Below are 17,554 nucleotides of genomic sequence, written 5' to 3'. Positions count from 1 at the left end.
GATAATGAGAGAAACCGATAAACCAATGTCCTTAACAAGTAAAGAAAAAAGAGAATTTATAAAAAACAATGTCTGTCATATTTGTGAGGAGAAAATTGGTAAAGGTCTAAAGGTTAGAGACCATTGTCATCTCACTGGTAAATATAGAGGTCCGGCTCATCAAAGTTGTAATATTAATTATCAACTCCCCTCTTTCATTCCTGTCTTTCTTCATAACAACGCTCATTATGATACACATCTATTTATCAAGGAACTCTCAAAGACTTCTGGAAGTATCTCAGCAATTCCAAACACGGATCAGAAATACATTTCATTCACAAAAACAATTCACACATCTCCTATTACTCATATCAGATTTCTTGATACATTTAAATTCATGGCAAGTCCATTGGCTAACTTGGTTCAAATTCTAAAAGAGTTTCCATGTCTTTCAGAGTATTTTTTAGATAAAGATTTTCTAACACAAAAGGGAATTTACCCCTATGACTATATGGACTCATTTGAGAGATTCAATGAAACACAACTTCCTTTAAAAGAAAATTTCTATAACAAATTAAATAATAGTCATATATCTGATAAAGATTATGTACACGCACAAAATGTTTGGAAAAAATATAACATTAAGAATCTTGGTGAGTATCACGATTTGTACCTCAAAACTGATGTGCTTTTGTTGGCTGATGTGTTTGAGGCTTTCAGAACAATCTGTCATTCTGGATATGGATTGGATCCTGCTCACTATTACACTGCTCCTGGATTGGCTTGGAGCGCGATGTTAAAAATGACAAAACAAGCTTTGGATTTGATAACCGATGTAGATATGCTTTTGATGATTGAAAAGGCAAAGAGAGGCGGAATTTCACAAGTCTGTTCAAAGAGATATGCTAAAGCAAATAACAAGTACATTCCAAATTATGATCCATCGGTAGAGAGCTCCTACTTGATGTATTATGATGCGAACAACCTGTATGGCTGGGCAATGTCTCAGGCTCTTCCTTATGGAAAACTTAGATGGGTAAAGGAAAAAGATTACAAAAAGGTTTTACAAGATGTATGTATCTCTACACAAAAAGAATTGGATGATTCAAAGGTTGGTTATTATTTTGAGGTCGATTTGAAATATCCAGAGGAACTTCATAACCTACACAAAGATCTCCCATTTGCTTGTGAAAAGGAAAGTCCAAAGAAGGAGTGGTTAAGTGATTATCAACAATCATTTAATATAGGTGAATCAACAGAAAAATTACTTACTACATTATATAACAAGAAAAATTATGTTCTACACCAAAGAAATTTGCGACAATATTTATCAAAAGGTCTAAGAGTAGAGAAGATCCATAGGGTTCTAAAGTTCAATCAAAGTCATTGGTTGAAGGGGTACATTGATTTTAATACACAAAGAAGAACAGAGTCAAAAACAGATTTTGAGAAAGACTTTTATAAATTGATGAATAATGCGGTCTTTGGTAAGACCATGGAAAATGTGAGAAAAAGACAAAATATCAGACTATCAACATCTTGGAAACAAGCATCAAAATTAATTAATAGACCGAGTTTTACTAGAGCTGAGGTCTTTACTGAGAACTTTTGTGCGATCCATTTGATTAAAGAGAGTATTGAAATGAACAAACCTATTTATATTGGAACATCAATTCTTGATTTATCAAAGTCATTAATGTATGATTACTTTTATAATAACTTGAGGAAGAAATATCAAAATTATGTTAATCTACTTTATATGATAGTTTTATTTTGCAAATTAATACTGATGATGTTTATTCAGACATGAAAAAGGACATTAATATCTATGACACTAGTAATTACAGTCCAGAGAGTGAGTTGTTCTCTTCTAAAAATAAAAAGGTGATTGGAAAGTTTAAGGATGAATTAGGAGGAAATGTAATGAGTGAATTTGTGGGATTGAGGTCTAAGGCTTATGCTTATAAATACATTGTGAATAACGTTGAAAAAACTGATAAGAAGTTAAAAGGCATAAAGAAAAATGTCATTAAAGAAACAATAAACTTTAATGATTATTATAACTGTTTAACAACAAAGAAAGAAGAGTTTCGAAAGATTAATGGAATAAGAAGTTATAAACATCAATTATATTCAGAAGAGATAAATAAGAAAGCATTGGGGGCTTTTGATGATAAGAGGTTTATTTTAGAAAATGGAATGGATAGTCTCCCTTATGGTTATATAAGTATATAAGTGATAAGATATATATAAGTGATAAGATATATATGAGTGATAAGATATACATAAGTGGTAAGATATATATAAGTGATAAGATATATATAAGTGATAAGTTAAAAAGGGGGGGTTGGGGATTTTAACGGGCTACCGCTGCCTTTTTTACTATTATATAAATGATAGAACCAAGTACCAACCAGACTAAAGAGTGGAGGTGTAATCAACCTTGGTATATAAATGGTAAACATAACGAATGTGAAAAATATCAAATAGGTATAATTGAAAAGACAACTGGTAAAACAATTTACAAAACAAATAAGAGAATTAATTTAAATACCGGTGAATTGGGTAAAAAAGATGGAAATATTTTTGAGTGGACGGAAAACTTTGATGGTTGTCAGGAAAATATATACTTTAATTTAAAAATGGTATGTGGCACTGGAGGCGCTCAAACAAGAACATTGAGGGAGGTTTACCATTTTAGCTTAGCTCAGTTAAAATATCTTGATGAAGAACCAAACTCAAACATCTTTTTTGTTAATATATTAGATGGTGAAGGGAGTGGCAAGAGAATTAAATTATTTCCCACGCATAAACAAATATTTGTAGGGTCGTTGTGTGAGTGGGTCAAAGATGATTCACCAGATGATATTAAGAGTAAAAGGTTAAAAGGTCCATAAGGTCAGAAGGATCACAGGTTCACACAGAAGGACCATTGTTTAAGTGGTCTAATGAATAAGGATAACATGTCAAAAGGTTAGAAGGTTCGTAAAGAACAGGGTGAGAGAAATAGAGGTGTTTAGGGGCAATGAGGGAGGGGAAAAATTAACATGTAAGTCAATGGGAAAATGAGAGTGTCCCAGAAGCAACATATATACACTACTTACATCTCACAGAGCACAGAGTGACCACCGCCAGACAAATTTGCCTCTGTATAGGCCCCCCCAGATCCCCCTCAAAGGGTCTCAAAATTTGGGCTGGATTAAAGATGGGAGGTACCACATTCCAATCCAAGTAATGTGTGTTTCCAAGGCCGCACGGTACCCCTTGATGTGTTATACACTGCATCTGATGACATGCCTATCACTTTTCTAGTTTCGAATAGGCGACTGCATTCTACTACCTTCGGAATAATATCAGCTCTAATCGAGATGGAAGTCATTGGCAATCGCAAGGCAATGCTGTCTTCTTCGATTCTTGAATTATACAAGTCTGAATTTCTAAGTGCAGGTGGGACACCAGACGAGATTGAAAGCTACACAGCACAGGCGTTGATAAAGAAGATAAAGGACAAATTTGGGGACAAAATTTCAGTTTCTATGTGTGACCATCGAAAAGGAAATTTTGTATGCAGTTCCAGTATGTCTGATGCTGATGCTAGAGCAAGCCTCCATAAGGATGATGACAAGCACGTCCATGTGATTCGCACTGCGGCACTTCATCTTCGAACTGCAATACAGGCAATGCCCAAATCTATAACACCGACTCCAACATCTGTAGAGACACTCAAGTCATGTTCACCTGACCTGCCAGGAGAAATGTTGCTGTTTTACAAAACACTCCTTTGTGGCCTTCGTGAACCTTCAGGTGTTGATAACAGAGAAGCAGTGAATAGAAAAGTGATAGGCATGTGATCAGATGCAGTGTATAACACATCAAGGGGTACCGTGCGGCCTTGGAAACACACATTACTTGGATTGGGATGTGGTACCTTCCACGTTTAATCCACCCCAAATTTTGGGACCCTTTGAGGGGGGTCTGGGGGGGCCTATGAGAGGAAAATTTGTCTGGCGGTGGTAATTCTGTGCTCTGTGAGATGTACCTGTTGATTTCCACTTGGTTTTATGTGGTACTTTTGATATATGTTCTCGGCCAATTCTACCACAGTGCCCCCAGGGTCAACTTTTTTAGGGTGTGTCTGGCGGGCCTTATGCAGCAGACAATCTGTCTGGCGATGGGTTTTTTATACTTCGTAGAGTGTAATTGTTCATTTTAACTTGGTTTCATGTGGTAACTCCGATGTTTAATCCAGCCCAAATTTTGGGACCCTTTGAGGGGAGTCTGGGGGGGGGCCTATGCAGAGGGAAATTTGTCTGGCGGTGGTCACTCTGTGCTCTGAGAGATGTACCTGTTGATGTCCACTTGGTTTCATGTGGTACCCCCAATGTTTGGTCCAGCCCATTATTTGGCCCCCCTCTTTGGGCCCCAGGAGCCCCACGCAGCAGGGGGTCCCCGGCAGACATCCATATCTGAATATGTTAGGTAACACAATAAATGTTTCTGTACTCGGATATTGGTATCTTGTTCATTTGACCAAAATGCTCTGCGCTGCCGGCCGAAAACCCCAATGTTCGTTTCGCGTAAGCGGGGTAAAAACAGCGACGGGTTCGAGAGAAAAATCTCATGTAATAGATCAATATTGTTTCCGCCCGGTTTCGAACCGGGGACCTTTCGCGTGTTAGGCGAATGTGATAACCACTACACTACGGAAACCTGGTTGGTGGAGTCGAGCATTTATGTAGTCTTGATGAAGAACGAAACATCAACATGTGTGAATCTGTCGTTCAGAGCAACTCATGTTCTCCTTCATTCCTCATGTCATGTTCAACTGTTCGTGACGTTATTTACTAATCGTAAAAAAAAAAATCACCATTTTCTTCAATTTTGAACACAAATAATAAATTAAATTCTGAGGTTTTTCGTCTGAATTAACTGAAATTCACCGAATTTCGTCTGAATCCATCCACAACTTTCTGAGATATCCTGTTCACAATCAGACAAACAAAAAAGACGAACAAAAATCCAGCCCCCCCCCCCGCAAAAAACAGTTGCCATGGATACATCAGATTTCCCATTTCATTACGGTTTAAATTGAGGATCTTCATCAAAGGTCGGGTCAATCAGAATAAAATTGATCATCTTTCAGATGAAAATTGATGATTTTACAGGTTTGATCATGAGGTGACCTTTGACCTTTTCATCTCAAAATAAATGTTTTCCCAATTCACGGCTGCATGAGGCAATTGGTGTTTAGTTGTCAAGTTAATAGGATGGAATTGAGGCATTTTCTACATGACAATTGATGATCTTAGAAGTTTGACCTTTAGTTGACTTTTGACCTTTTGACAACAAAATAGTTGGTTTCCCAACGAACTGATCAACTGTGTAGCTGATGTTGAATTTTCAAGTTAATACGATGAAAATTGATAATTTCTTCATGAAACGTTATGATTTTAGAAGCTTGACCTTTAGTTGACCTTTGACCTTTTCACCTCAAAGAGTTGGTTTCCCAACTCACTGATGAACTGTGCATTTGATGTTGAATTTTCAAGTTAATGTGATGAAAATTGATGATTTCTTGACGAAAATTCATGATTTTAGAAATTTGATCTTCAGTTGATCTTTGACCATTTGACCTCAAAAATAGTTGGTTCCCCAACTTATTTAACCATGAGGCAAATCCTGTTCAATTTTCAAGTCAATCGGATGAAATTGACAATTTTAGAAATTTGACCTCAAGTTGACCTTTCACCTCAAATTCAAAAAGTGACTTCCTCTCCAACTTCGTAAGGTTTATGATGGTCGGTTTAGAATTGTGCCATGTCGGTGATTGCAGGCAGACACAATGCAAAATCACTCATAGAGTGACACTTGGCAAAACAGAACAAAGTAGAATGGCACTCAGTCCGAGCATCATTTTGACCTCAAAAATAATTAACCGTTAAATTCAGTGACCTGATACGCAAATCGTCTTCAAAGTTCAAGTTAATTGGATGAAAATTGACAATTTTAGAAATTTGGCCTATGTTGACCTCAAAAATAGTTGGTGGTTGGTTTCACTAACCTGACATGAAAATCCTTTTGAAATTTCAAGTGAATCGGTTGAAAATTGAGGATTTTAGAAATTTGAAAAAAGGTGGTTGACCTTTGGCCTATTGATCTACGTTGATCTCAAAAATAGTTGGTGGTTGAATTCAGTTAGCCGATATAAAAATACCATTCCAATTTCAAGTCAATTGGATGAAAATTGAGGATTTAATTGTTTTTTTTAAAGTGGTTGACCTATGGCCTATGTTGACCTTTTGGCCTCCGCTGATCTCAAAAATAGTGGGTGGTTGAATTCAATTAGGCGATATGTAAATCCTATTCAAATTTCAAGTCAATTGGATGAAAATTGAGAATTTTTGAAATTGGAAAAAAGTGGTTGACCTTTGGCCTTTGTTGACCTTTTGACCTCAAAATATATAGGATTTTGTCGGACCACGAACTCTACCATTTGATGAAGTTTCGTGAATATCGGTTTAAAATTGTGACGTGTAAGCAAGTATAAGTGAGCGGACAGACAAACACAAATAGTCAGGGCCCTCAGGGATATTTTGATTCAAATTCTTCCAAAAGCATCAAATTTGGCGCAGATGTTGCCCATGCCATACTCTTTCGATTTTTGACGGGCGCCAAGGGCGGTATGATCCGGGGACCATACCGGTCCATCCCGCCATGTCACCTGACCTATGACGTCATAATTAGGATATGCATCCAATCACATGGCGTACTATAAGTGGTCAAAGTTCAAAATGAATCGATCGAAAAATGAAGGCAGGGATCCATTTTTAAGGTTTTCATAAAATCCAATATGGCCCCCAGGTCACATGACCTATGACGTCATATTTATGACATGTATGCAATCATGTATACATGAACCCGGATCATGATCGCACAAAAATTAAACACAAGGATATGGCATACAGTTCATAAAACATCAAAATCCGTACCTTTGTAATTAGACTGATGAACTGCATATGCCTGAAAATTAGGAAATAGACATGTAAATATTTCCTCCAATTGTCAAAAATAAGGTCAGAGTTCGATTACCCAACCCAGAAACATAAAATGGTGAACCTCGCGTAAATCTTGACAAAAAACTAAAAAACCGACATGTTTGACTCAAAAATGACATTTAAGATGACCTTGAGGGTTGACCTTGACCTCGAATCATCAAAATAACATCATAATTGGATTCCTCGACCTCGAAAACCCCTGAAAAGTGGTATCATACATGATTCCAACCCTTTTGGTTATTTTGAAGGAACTGCGCTCCAACGCGAGTCGAAAGAATTGACGCGACCAAAGACGGAATTCGTCCGAGTTGCTTTATTGAAACAAAACAGCTCAGGTATTCTCCCAAGCCCGTTTATCGGGCAGCAATATATATACACATTTATGTCGGGAAGTTTGCCCGGCAAAAGCTATACCGGGCATGCCCGGGTGTCAAGGGCAAGCCTTGGAAAGGCGAGTCTGGACCTGCCCGGGCGTGTTTGGCTGCGGCCTGGCAAGTCGAGGCTGGGCGTGCCCGGGCGCTCTGGGCGAGCCCTGGAAAGGCGATAGCGGGCATGCCCGGACGCTCTGGGCGAGCCCTGAAAAGGCGATAGCGGGCATGCCCGGACGCTCTGGGCGAGCCCTGGAAAGGCGAGAGCGGGCATGCCCGGGAAAGACGAGACCGGGCGTGCCCGGGAGGTTCGGGCGTGCCCGGGAACAGTGAGTCCGGGCATGCCCGGGAGAGGCGCGTCTGGCCGTGTTCTGGCCGGTGCAAGGCGATTGTGTGCATCCAGCGGTAACCGCTACACACGCCCCTCCAGAATCGACCTGCACCGGCAGGGTCAATTTAAGGGGGGTCCGGATGACCCGGCCGAAGTCGACGATGAAAGACTTGTTGCCCCGTCGCAGGACCCGGAAGGGCCCGTCGTACGGCGGCCGGAGTGGCCCCCGGTGCGCGTCATGACGCACAAAGACGTACTCCGCTGTGCGAAGCGCCGGGGGGACGTAGGACTGGGGGCCACCGTGGCGGGACGTCGGCACGGGGGCAAATCGTCGGGCGGCCTCCTGGAGGTCCGAGCCCTGGCGAGCGGCGGACCAGGGACTGGTAGCGTCGGGCACGAATTCGCCCGGGACGCGGAGCGGCTGGCCGTAGACGAGCTCGGCGGCGGACGCCTGGAGGTCTTCCTTGGGGGCCGTGCGAAGGCCCAAAAGGACCCACGGCAGCCGGTCGGCCCAACCGTCGTCCTGAAGGCCGGCCATGAGTGCGGCCTTCATGGAGCGGTGAAACCGCTCGCACAACCCGTTGGCTTGGGGGTGGTAGGCCGTGGTGCGGTGCAGCGTGACCCCCAACGAACGGGCGACCGCGCCCCAAAGCTCAGACGTGAACTGTGGGCCGCGGTCGGACGAGATGTCCGCTGGTGCGCCGAAGCGCGCGACCCAGGTGGCGATGAACGCCTGCGCCACGTCGGCGGTGGTGGTGGAGGCGAGGGGCACGGCCTCCGGCCACCTGGTGGTCCTGTCCACCATGGTGAGCAGGTGGGTGAACCCCTGCGAGGGGGGCAGGGGACCCACCAGGTCCACGTGGATGTGGTCGAAATGCCATTCAGGCACGGCGAAAGGTGCCAGCGGGGCCTGGGTGTAGCGGTGGACCTTGACCCGCTGGCAGGCCGTGCAGGCGTTGGCCCAGTCACGGATGTTTCGTCGAAGGCCGTGCCAGACGAAACGCGCCGACACCAGCTTCTGAGAAGCTTTCCGGCCCGGGTGAGAAAGGCCGTGGATGGAGGCGAAGATGCGGCGCTGCCAGGAAACGGGCACGATGGGGCGAGGCTGGCCCTGGGAGACGTCGCAGAGCAGGACGGTGCCCGCGAAGGGAATGTCGGCCAGGCAGAGGCCCGTGTCCGCCGCACGGAGTGCCTGCACCGAGGCGTCGGTGGTCTGGTCGGCCGCCATGAGCGCGAAGTCCACGCCGAGGTGGACCGCGTTCGCGCTGGCCCGAGAAAGACAGTCGGCCACGGCGTTGTCTTTGCCGGTGACGTGCCGGATATCCGTGGTGAACTCCGACACGGCGGAGAGGTGGCGCTGCTGGCGGGCCGACCACGGCTCCGTGACCTTAGCCATTGCGTAGACCAACGGCTTGTGGTCGACGAAAGCCGTGAACGGGCGGCCCTCCAGGAGGTGTCGGAAATGGCGAACGGCCAGGAATAGCCCGAGCAGCTCGCGGTCGAACGTGCTGTAGTTTAACTCGTTCGGCCGGAGTTGCCGGCTGAAAAAAGCGAGTGGCTGCCAAACCCCGTCCACCCATTGCTCATGGACGGCGCCCACCGCGTAGTTGGAGGCGTCCGTAGTGAGGGCGATGGGCGCGTTGAGCACCGGGTGAGCCAGCAGCGTTGCGTCGGCGAGGGCCCGTTTGGCGCTGGCGAAGGCCGCGTCCATGGCCGCGGACCAAACAATGTCATGCTTGGCCGGCTTGCCCCGGAGGGCCTCGTAAAGGGGCCGCATGAGCTGAGCAGCGCGGGGCACGAATCGGTGATAAAAATTCACCATGCCGAGGAACTCTTGGAGGGCCTTGATGGAACGGGGACGCGGGAACGTGGTGATGGCCTCGACCTTGGTCGGCAGCGGCACGGCCCCGGTCTTGGTGATGCGGTGGCCCAAAAAGTCAACGGTCGTCGCGCCGAAGTGGCATTTGACCGGGTTGACAATTAAGCCGTGCTCGCTGAGGCGACCGAACAGTGTTCGGAGGTGGAGGAGGTGCTCGGCGCGGGACGTGCTGGCGACGAGGATATCGTCCAGATAGATGAAAAGAAACGGCAGGTCGCGCAGCACGCCGTCCATCAAGCGCTGGAACGCCTGGGCCGCGTTCTTGAGGCCAAACGGCATCCGCAAAAATTGGAACAGGCCGAACGGCGTGATGACGGCCGTCTTCGGGACGTCAGCCGCCCGGACAGGTACCTGGTGGTAGCCCCGTATCAGGTCAATTTTCGAAAAGATGACCCGTCCCGCCAAACGGGCGGAAAAGTCCTGAATATGCGGGATCGGGTACCTGTCGGGGGTGGTAGCGTCGTTGAGACGGCGGTAGTCGCCACACGGGCGCCATCCACCCCCCGGCTTTGGCACGATGTGCAGTGGCGAGGCCCACGCGCTATCGGAGCGCCGCACGATGCCGAGGTGCTCCAACGCGTCGAACTCGGCCTTCGCCACGGCGAGCTTGGCCGGGTCGAGGCGGCGGGCCCTGGCGTAGACCGGCGGGCCCGTAGTGGGTATGTGGTGCTCGATCCCGTGCCGCACCGCGACGGCCGAAAACATCGGCCGCGTGAGGGCCGGGAATTCCGCGAGCAGGCGAGCGAACTCGTTCGCTGCCGGGAGGGCGCACGCCAGTTCGGTCGGCGCGGAGCTGCTCATCGTGCACGCGAGGGAGCTGAAGGTCTCGGCGTTGACAAGGCGACGACGTTTGACGTCGACCAGCAGCCCGTGCGCGCAGAGGAAGTCGGCGCCCAGCAAAGCCATGGGGACGCAGGCGGTCACAAAAGTCCATTGAAAACGCTGGCTGCCGAAGCAGAGGGTGACGACGCGTGGGCCGAAAGTGCGTATGGCCGAGCCATTAGCAGCGACCAAAGAGGGGCCGCAAACGGCGTCCCGCCTGTCCTGCTCGGAGGCGGGTATGACGCTCAGTTGGGCGCCGGTGTCACACAGGAAACGCCGCCCAGACGCTTTGTCCCGAATAAACAGCAAGTTGCCCGAGTGGCCGGTGCTCATGGCTGGGAATGAACGCCGGCCCGGCCGTTTCCCGACCTGCCGAAAGTGCACGGGGGCCGGCACGTCCGAGCCTTGTGTCCGAACCCGGCGTGGTAATAACACCACGCCCGGTCAGGTGGAGGCCCCGGCCGTCGTGTCGGAAGCGGGCGGTGCGGCGTGGCGGCCGCCAGTTGCACCGGCAGTTCGGCCTCCAACCGCGCAGGGCGCTCGGGTGTCGTAGGCGTCGCCTCGGACGGCGGCGGGCTCCAGGTAACTGCGCCGATGTGCTGGCCCGCCGAGGAGATCTTATCGGCTTCCCTGGCGAGGGCGCGGGAATCCGTGATCAACGTGCCAGCCAGGGCGAGGCGTACCGGGTGAGGCAGCTGGCGAAGGAACAGCTCGCGGAACAGAAAATCCGGAGAGTGCTCACCGAGCAACTAGAGCATATAGTCCATGTGCTCGGACGGGCGCGTGTCGCCGAGCTCGGGCAGAGCGAGCAGGCGCCGTGCGCGTGCTGCCGGTGAGAGGGCGAAAGCGTCGAGGAGGAGTGTCTTCAGCGCGTCGTATTTGTCAGCAGCCGGCGGGTGCTCGAGGAGGCTCAAGGCGCGGGCCGCGGTGGCGGAACCGAGCGCCGCCACAACATGATGGAAGCGGGTGTCGTCCACGGTGATGCCTCGCAGGGCGAACTGAGAGTCTGCCTGAGCGAACCAAACAGCCGCGTGAGCCTCCCAGAAGGTAGGCAGTTTAAGCGTCACTGCCGTATCCATGTCGGTAGGTCACCAATGAAGGAACTGCGCTCCAACGCGAGTCGAAAGAATTGACGCGACCAAAGACGGAATTCGTCCGAGTTGCTTTATTGAAACAAAACAGCTCAGGTATTCTGACAAGCCCGTTTATCGGGCAGCAATATATATACACATTTATGTCGGGAAGTTTGCCCGGCAAAAGCTATACCGGGCATGCCCGGGTGTCAAGGGCGAGCCTTGGAAAGGCGAGTCTGGACCTGCCCGGGCGTGTTTGGCTGCGGCCTGGCAAGTCGAGGCTGGGCGTGCCCGGGCGCTCTGGACGAGCACTGGAAAGGCGATAGCGGGCGTGCCCGGGCGCTCTGGGCGAGCCCTGGAAAGGGGAGAGCGGGCATGCCCGGACGCTCTGGGCGAGCCCTGAAAAGGCGATAGCGGGCATGCCCGGACGCTCTGGGCGAGCCCTGGAAAGGCGAGAGCGGGCATGCCCGGGAAAGACGAGACCGGGCGTGCCCGGGAGGTTCGGGCGTGCCCGGGAACAGTGAGTCCGGGCATGCCCGGGAGAGGCGCGTCTGGCCGTGTTCTGGCCGGTGCAAGGCGATTGTGTGCATCCAGCGGTAACCGCTACAATTTAACTGATTTTCCTCTAATCCGGGTGGCGGCCATTTAGTATTTCGCCAATATGGGGCCCCCGGGGGGGGGGGGGCGCCCTTCCTGGCGCCCGTCAAAAATCGAAAGAGTATGGCATGGGCAACATCTGGGCCAAATTTGGTGCTTTTGGAAGAATTTGAACCAAACGGCCCCAAAATATCCCTAAGGGCCCTGACTAAAACGCACAAACCGGAGTGATCAACAAACTTGCAAAAAAGTGCAACTGTGTTCTTGCGGAACCGCCAGAAGAGAACGAGCTGCCGAACCCCAATGTTCGCTTCGCGTAAGCGGGGTAAAAACAGCGACGGGTTCGAGAGAAAAATCCCATGTAATAAATAAATATTGTTTCCGCCCGGTTTCGAACCGGGGACCTTTCGTGTGTTAGGCGAACGTGATAACCACTACACTACGGAAACCTGGTTGATGGAGTCGAGCATTTTGTAGTCTTGATGAAGAACGAAACATCAACATGTGTGAATCTATCGTTCAGAGCAACTCATGTTCTCCATTCCTCATGCCATGTTCAACTGTTCGTGACGTTATTTACTAATCGTTAAAAAAAAGAATCACAATTTTCTTCAATTTTGAACACAAATAATAAATTAAATTCTGAGGTTTATCGCTTATTTCGCATCAATTGAGTTTTGCTTCAAGTGGAATCAGAAAGTATAACACAGTTAATAATCTATGTGTCATGGAGCAAGTGTTTGTTTGCATGTATGTACGTATGTATGTATGTATGTATGTATGTAGACTTGAGATCCTCCTCCTCCTTTTGTCTTATCTGTTGTTTGAGTAATTAACAAATATAACCAATTATATGTTTTGGAACAAACAAATATACTTTTATATCCTTTTATATCCTTTTATATCCTTTTATATCCTTTGGAGACCTATTATATCCTTTTAAGGCATTATTGGAAGCTTGTTGTATCCTTTTTAGGAATCATATTCATTTTGTATGACTTATGCCTTGTGATGGCACAATCCTTTTCTCTGTCAAAATCCACCTGTTCCCCTCTCTCCATGGTCCTTGGTTGCAAGCTGACTCCTACAGCCTTGCCAATTCTTTATGTCGACATATTTATGGTTGTCCCTTCCTTATCTCCCTGTACTTTTCCTGAACTTTTAATTAACTGAATAACAGGAAAGGACCACGGGTGGGGCAGATGAATCCATCCTTTGTGTCTCTTATCCTGAAAGCTAGACCCAACCCCTATATATAATGAAGCCTTAATCGAACTCGTTTGGAGCATTCAGTTGGGAAGTTGGTCTTTTGTGAGCTTCTTCTTCGACACTTTGCTCTCCACAGTCGGTGTATTGACGAATCCAATAAATATATCAGTTGATCCTTTCTCAGTCTCAAGTCCTAAGTCAACAAACCGACATATGTATGTTTGTATGTATGTATGTTTGTATGGATGTATGTATGTATGTATGTATGTATGTATGTATGTATGTATGTATGTATGTATGTATGTATGTATGAAATGCGAGGCACTCTCTTCACCCATTGGATGGACAGCTGACTTGATGCCACCCACAATTGTCTCCTGAAATACTTAACATAAAGTACCAAGAGGACCCAAAAGACCCCAAGGTCCCTAAATACCCCAAAAGACCCCGAGGACCCAAAGGATCCAGAACAACCAAAATACCAAAAAAGACTGAAAATAACCTGAAGACCCAGTGGACCCCAAAGACCCAAAATACGCAAAAGGCCCTGAAGTCCCAAAAGACCCCGAAAACTTAAAATACCCCAAAAGCAGAAAAGACACCAAAGAACCAAAAGACCAAAAACACCCAACGTGAGATTTGTCAGGGTTGAAAGACATGTTACACTTGCTTAACCAGTCTGTGATTTTGTCCAGGTCTGCAGAGAGTGAGGAGGCTGCAGACTGCCGATCTGAGGGATGAGGAATAGAGCGGCAGAGAGTAGAGTCATCAGCAAAGAGATAGAGAGGATTTTCCAGAGAGTCAGAGAGATCATTGATGAAGACCAGAAAAAGCACAGGGCCCAGAACACTACCTTGGGGAACTCCAGCCAGAACAGGAAGGTGAGATGAGAGAAATCCATTCAGGGCCACACGTTGACTACGACTAGAGACGAAGTCCGCAAGCCATGCATGGAGATTTCCATGGATACCATAAGAGGAGAGTTTGGTGAGCAGAGTGGGGTGCTCGACCCTATCGAAGGCACGTGATATGTCAACGGAGACAGCTCTAATTTCCTGTTTGACATTGAGGACCTCCATCCATTTTTAAGACAGCAGAAGCAGTATGTCCAGGGTGGAGTGGCCTGGTCTGAATCCAAATTGATGATCAGAGATCAAGCCATTGGAGAAGAGGAAGGAGTTGATATCCGAAGCAATGATGGATTCCATGACTTTGCTGATAATTGGGAGCAGGCTGATTTATCTGTAGTTGCAGGGATCTGTTTTTGCACCTTTTTGTGTAAAGCGGTAATGTCGGCTGATTTTTAAGCTGATGGCAGATGGCCTTGAGAAAAAGAGAGGGTGAAGAGAACGGAGAGAGGGGTGTGCAAAGGGATTTTAGGATGCGTGGGCTGATGCCGTCTGGTCCAGTTGCAGAATCAGAGTCGAGGATTGACAGAAACTTCTCCACCTTGTCAGGAGAGAAGGGCACAGAGCCCAGGAGCAGCTGGGTATGACTGGGTACGGTGGGTACAGAGAGAGACGGGTTTGGGACACAATATTTTGAGGCAAACACAGAGTTGAGGCATTCAGCTTTTTCACGTGTGGAATCAGCTGTGTCGCCGCTTGAGGTAAGGGGGGGATGGAAGGGGAACAAACACCAGAAACAGATTTGACCAGACGCTCTTGAGAATGGAGAGATATTGTTTCCTGGCTCTCCTGAGGGTAGACACACACTTGTTCCGGCCTTTCTGAAAGGAAATGAGATTGCCTTCTGTGGGATTTGCATTCCAGGAGGAGAAGGCAAGTTGTTTCAGGGCAACCGCCTTAACACAAGATTCCATGTACCATGGACGGGAGGAAAGGTATAACAACTGAAGATGGGATGGGATAAATCTGTGCATGAGAAAGACCAGTTTACTTTGGAAGAATTCCCAGGATGAGTTTATGTCAGAGGTGGTAGAGATGGGAGATCAGTCCAGATGATTGACGGCTGCTTGAAGACCATGCCGGTTGGCCTGAGTGAAATGTCAGACCCGTCGACGCTGAGGAGGCTCTCTGAGAATGGCCAGAGAGATGTCCACTTTAACAAGCATATGGTCAGATGAACTGATTGGAGCAGAAGAAGAGCAGCAGACATTTGCAGGGAAGTACAGTGTGTGAAGGCACTGTGTCATATCAAGGCATACAGATCAGGTAGGATTTGATGTTGGTGGAGAAGTCATCAGCGATCTATTCTATGCAAATGATGTTGCCCTATTTGTGAGAGACCCTGTCCACTGGCTAGTCGTGTTCACTTGCCCTGAATCGGTTGCTGAAGCCAAGGCCTCATGCCCTGCATGGCAAAATAAATCAAGGCACAGAATGTTGCCATGGGTCGCCGACCCCCACCCTTCCCCAAATACCCCTTCCCCACCACCAGTACCTACCTCAGGCATGGTCATGGAGTCATTGGACCACTTCCCCTACCTGAGCTCCAACATTCATCCATCTGGATGCTGAGCCCTGAGGTGTCTGGTTGAATCGGAAAGGCCGCATCATTGGGATTCCGGGGTGTGACTGAGTCTCAAACAGGACCATTTGTGAGGTCACGAAACTCAGCCCGATCGCACTCGATATTTCAGGAGACACTCTCTGTTTGGACATGTCCACCGCTTCATTGAACATCATGTACCGGTCCATATCATTCAGAAATTTGCCATGGACCTTTACCACGGTCAACAACCCATCGAACCTGGAGCCAGCCAAGGCTCCCAAGCTAGGTCAGATTGGCCGGAGGCCACGTAAATGTGGGCAGAGGCGGAAGACGGAAAGTTGTGGGGTTCGCGAGCCCCCTCAGTGAGGCAAGCAGATGAGAAGTAGTATCAGTTGTCATAGGTTACAAACGGAGTGCTTGCTTGAGCGCTTAAGCTGCTTGGTGAGTGCTCTGCAAGACCTTGGTAACTGAACACTGCTGGTAATGGAACACACCCTTGGTAATGGAAAACACCCTTGGGAATAGAACACACCTCTGGTAATGAAACACACCCCTGGTAATGAAACACACCCCTGGTAATGAAACACCCCCCTGGTAATGAAACACACCCCTGGTAACGAAACACACCCATGGTAATGGAACATCATCCCTGGTAATGAAACACACCCCTTGTAATGAAACACACCCCTGGTAATGAAACACACCCCTGGTAACGAAACACACCCCTGGTAATGGAACATCATCCCTGGTAATGAAACACACCCCTGGTAATGGAACATCATCCCTGGTAATGAAACACACCCCTTGTAATGAAACACACCCCTGGTAATGAAACACACCCCTGGTAACGAAACACACCCCTGGTAATGGAACATCATCCCTGGTAACGAAACACACCCCTGGTAATGGAACATCATCCCTGGTAATGGAACACACCCCTGGTAAAGAAACACATTCCTGGTAATGAAACACACCCCTGGTAATGAAACACTCCCCTGGTAATGAAACACACCCCTGGTAAAGAAACACACCCCTGGTAATGAAACACACCCCTGGTAAAGAAACACACCCCTGGTAATGAAACACACCCTGGTAACGAAACACACGCCTGGTTATGAAACACTCCCCTGGTAATGGAACACCCCCTGAGAATGGAACACCCCCATGGTAATGAAACACACCCCTGATAATGAAACACACCCCTGGTAATGAAACACACCCCTGATAATCAAACACACCCCTGGTAATGGAACACCCCCTGAGAATGAAACACCCCTGGTAATGGAACACCCCCTGAGAATGAAACAACCCTGGTAATGGAACACCCCCTGAGAATGAAACGCCCTCTAGTAATTGAACACCCCCTGAGAATGAAACACCCCTGGTAATGGAACACCCCCTGAGAATGAAACACCCCTGGTAATGGAACAACCCCTGAGAATGAAACACCCCTGATAATCAAACACACCCATGGTAATGGAACACCCCATGGGAATGAAACTGTAAAGTATCTCGACAATTTGCGATCAATTGTCGTACGCGTTTATTCACTCCGCCGATCAAGGCCCGATTCACAGCAGCGCCATCCGAGGTCTGGCGTAGGGATACAACCCGGTCCCGGTGTAGGGATACAACCGTGAATATTTGCACTGCATACATGACATCCTCCCCTTTAAGTCCAAAATTACCACGAGCAATACGTGCTAGATTTCCAGAATTGACATTTCAAAAGCAACATTTCCAAAACATGTGAAAATATGTGTGCAAACGGTTATGAGAATAATGAA

General features: G+C 47.7%; 1 long non-coding RNA gene and 2 other non-coding genes across 3 annotated transcripts in view; 1 reads left to right on the top strand and 2 right to left on the bottom strand.

The window, feature by feature from the left end:
- Positions 1 to 17,554, top strand: part of LOC144892446 (uncharacterized) — a 689,374-nt gene that overhangs the window by 245,349 nt on the left and 426,471 nt on the right. The window lies entirely within an intron of this gene.
- Positions 4,617 to 4,689, bottom strand: TRNAV-AAC (transfer RNA valine (anticodon AAC)). Its single transcript has one exon. It is a non-coding gene; the product is annotated as a tRNA-Val (tRNA).
- Positions 12,481 to 12,553, bottom strand: TRNAV-AAC (transfer RNA valine (anticodon AAC)). Its single transcript has one exon. It is a non-coding gene; the product is annotated as a tRNA-Val (tRNA).

Source organism: Myxine glutinosa, chromosome 5 (assembly GCF_964187855.1).
Source record: "Myxine glutinosa chromosome 5, kmMyxGlut1.1, whole genome shotgun sequence".
Classification (NCBI taxonomy): Eukaryota; Metazoa; Chordata; class Myxini; order Myxiniformes; family Myxinidae; genus Myxine; species Myxine glutinosa.
Note: the sequence above shows the minus strand (reverse complement) of the source record. Positions and strands in the feature narration are given on the sequence as shown.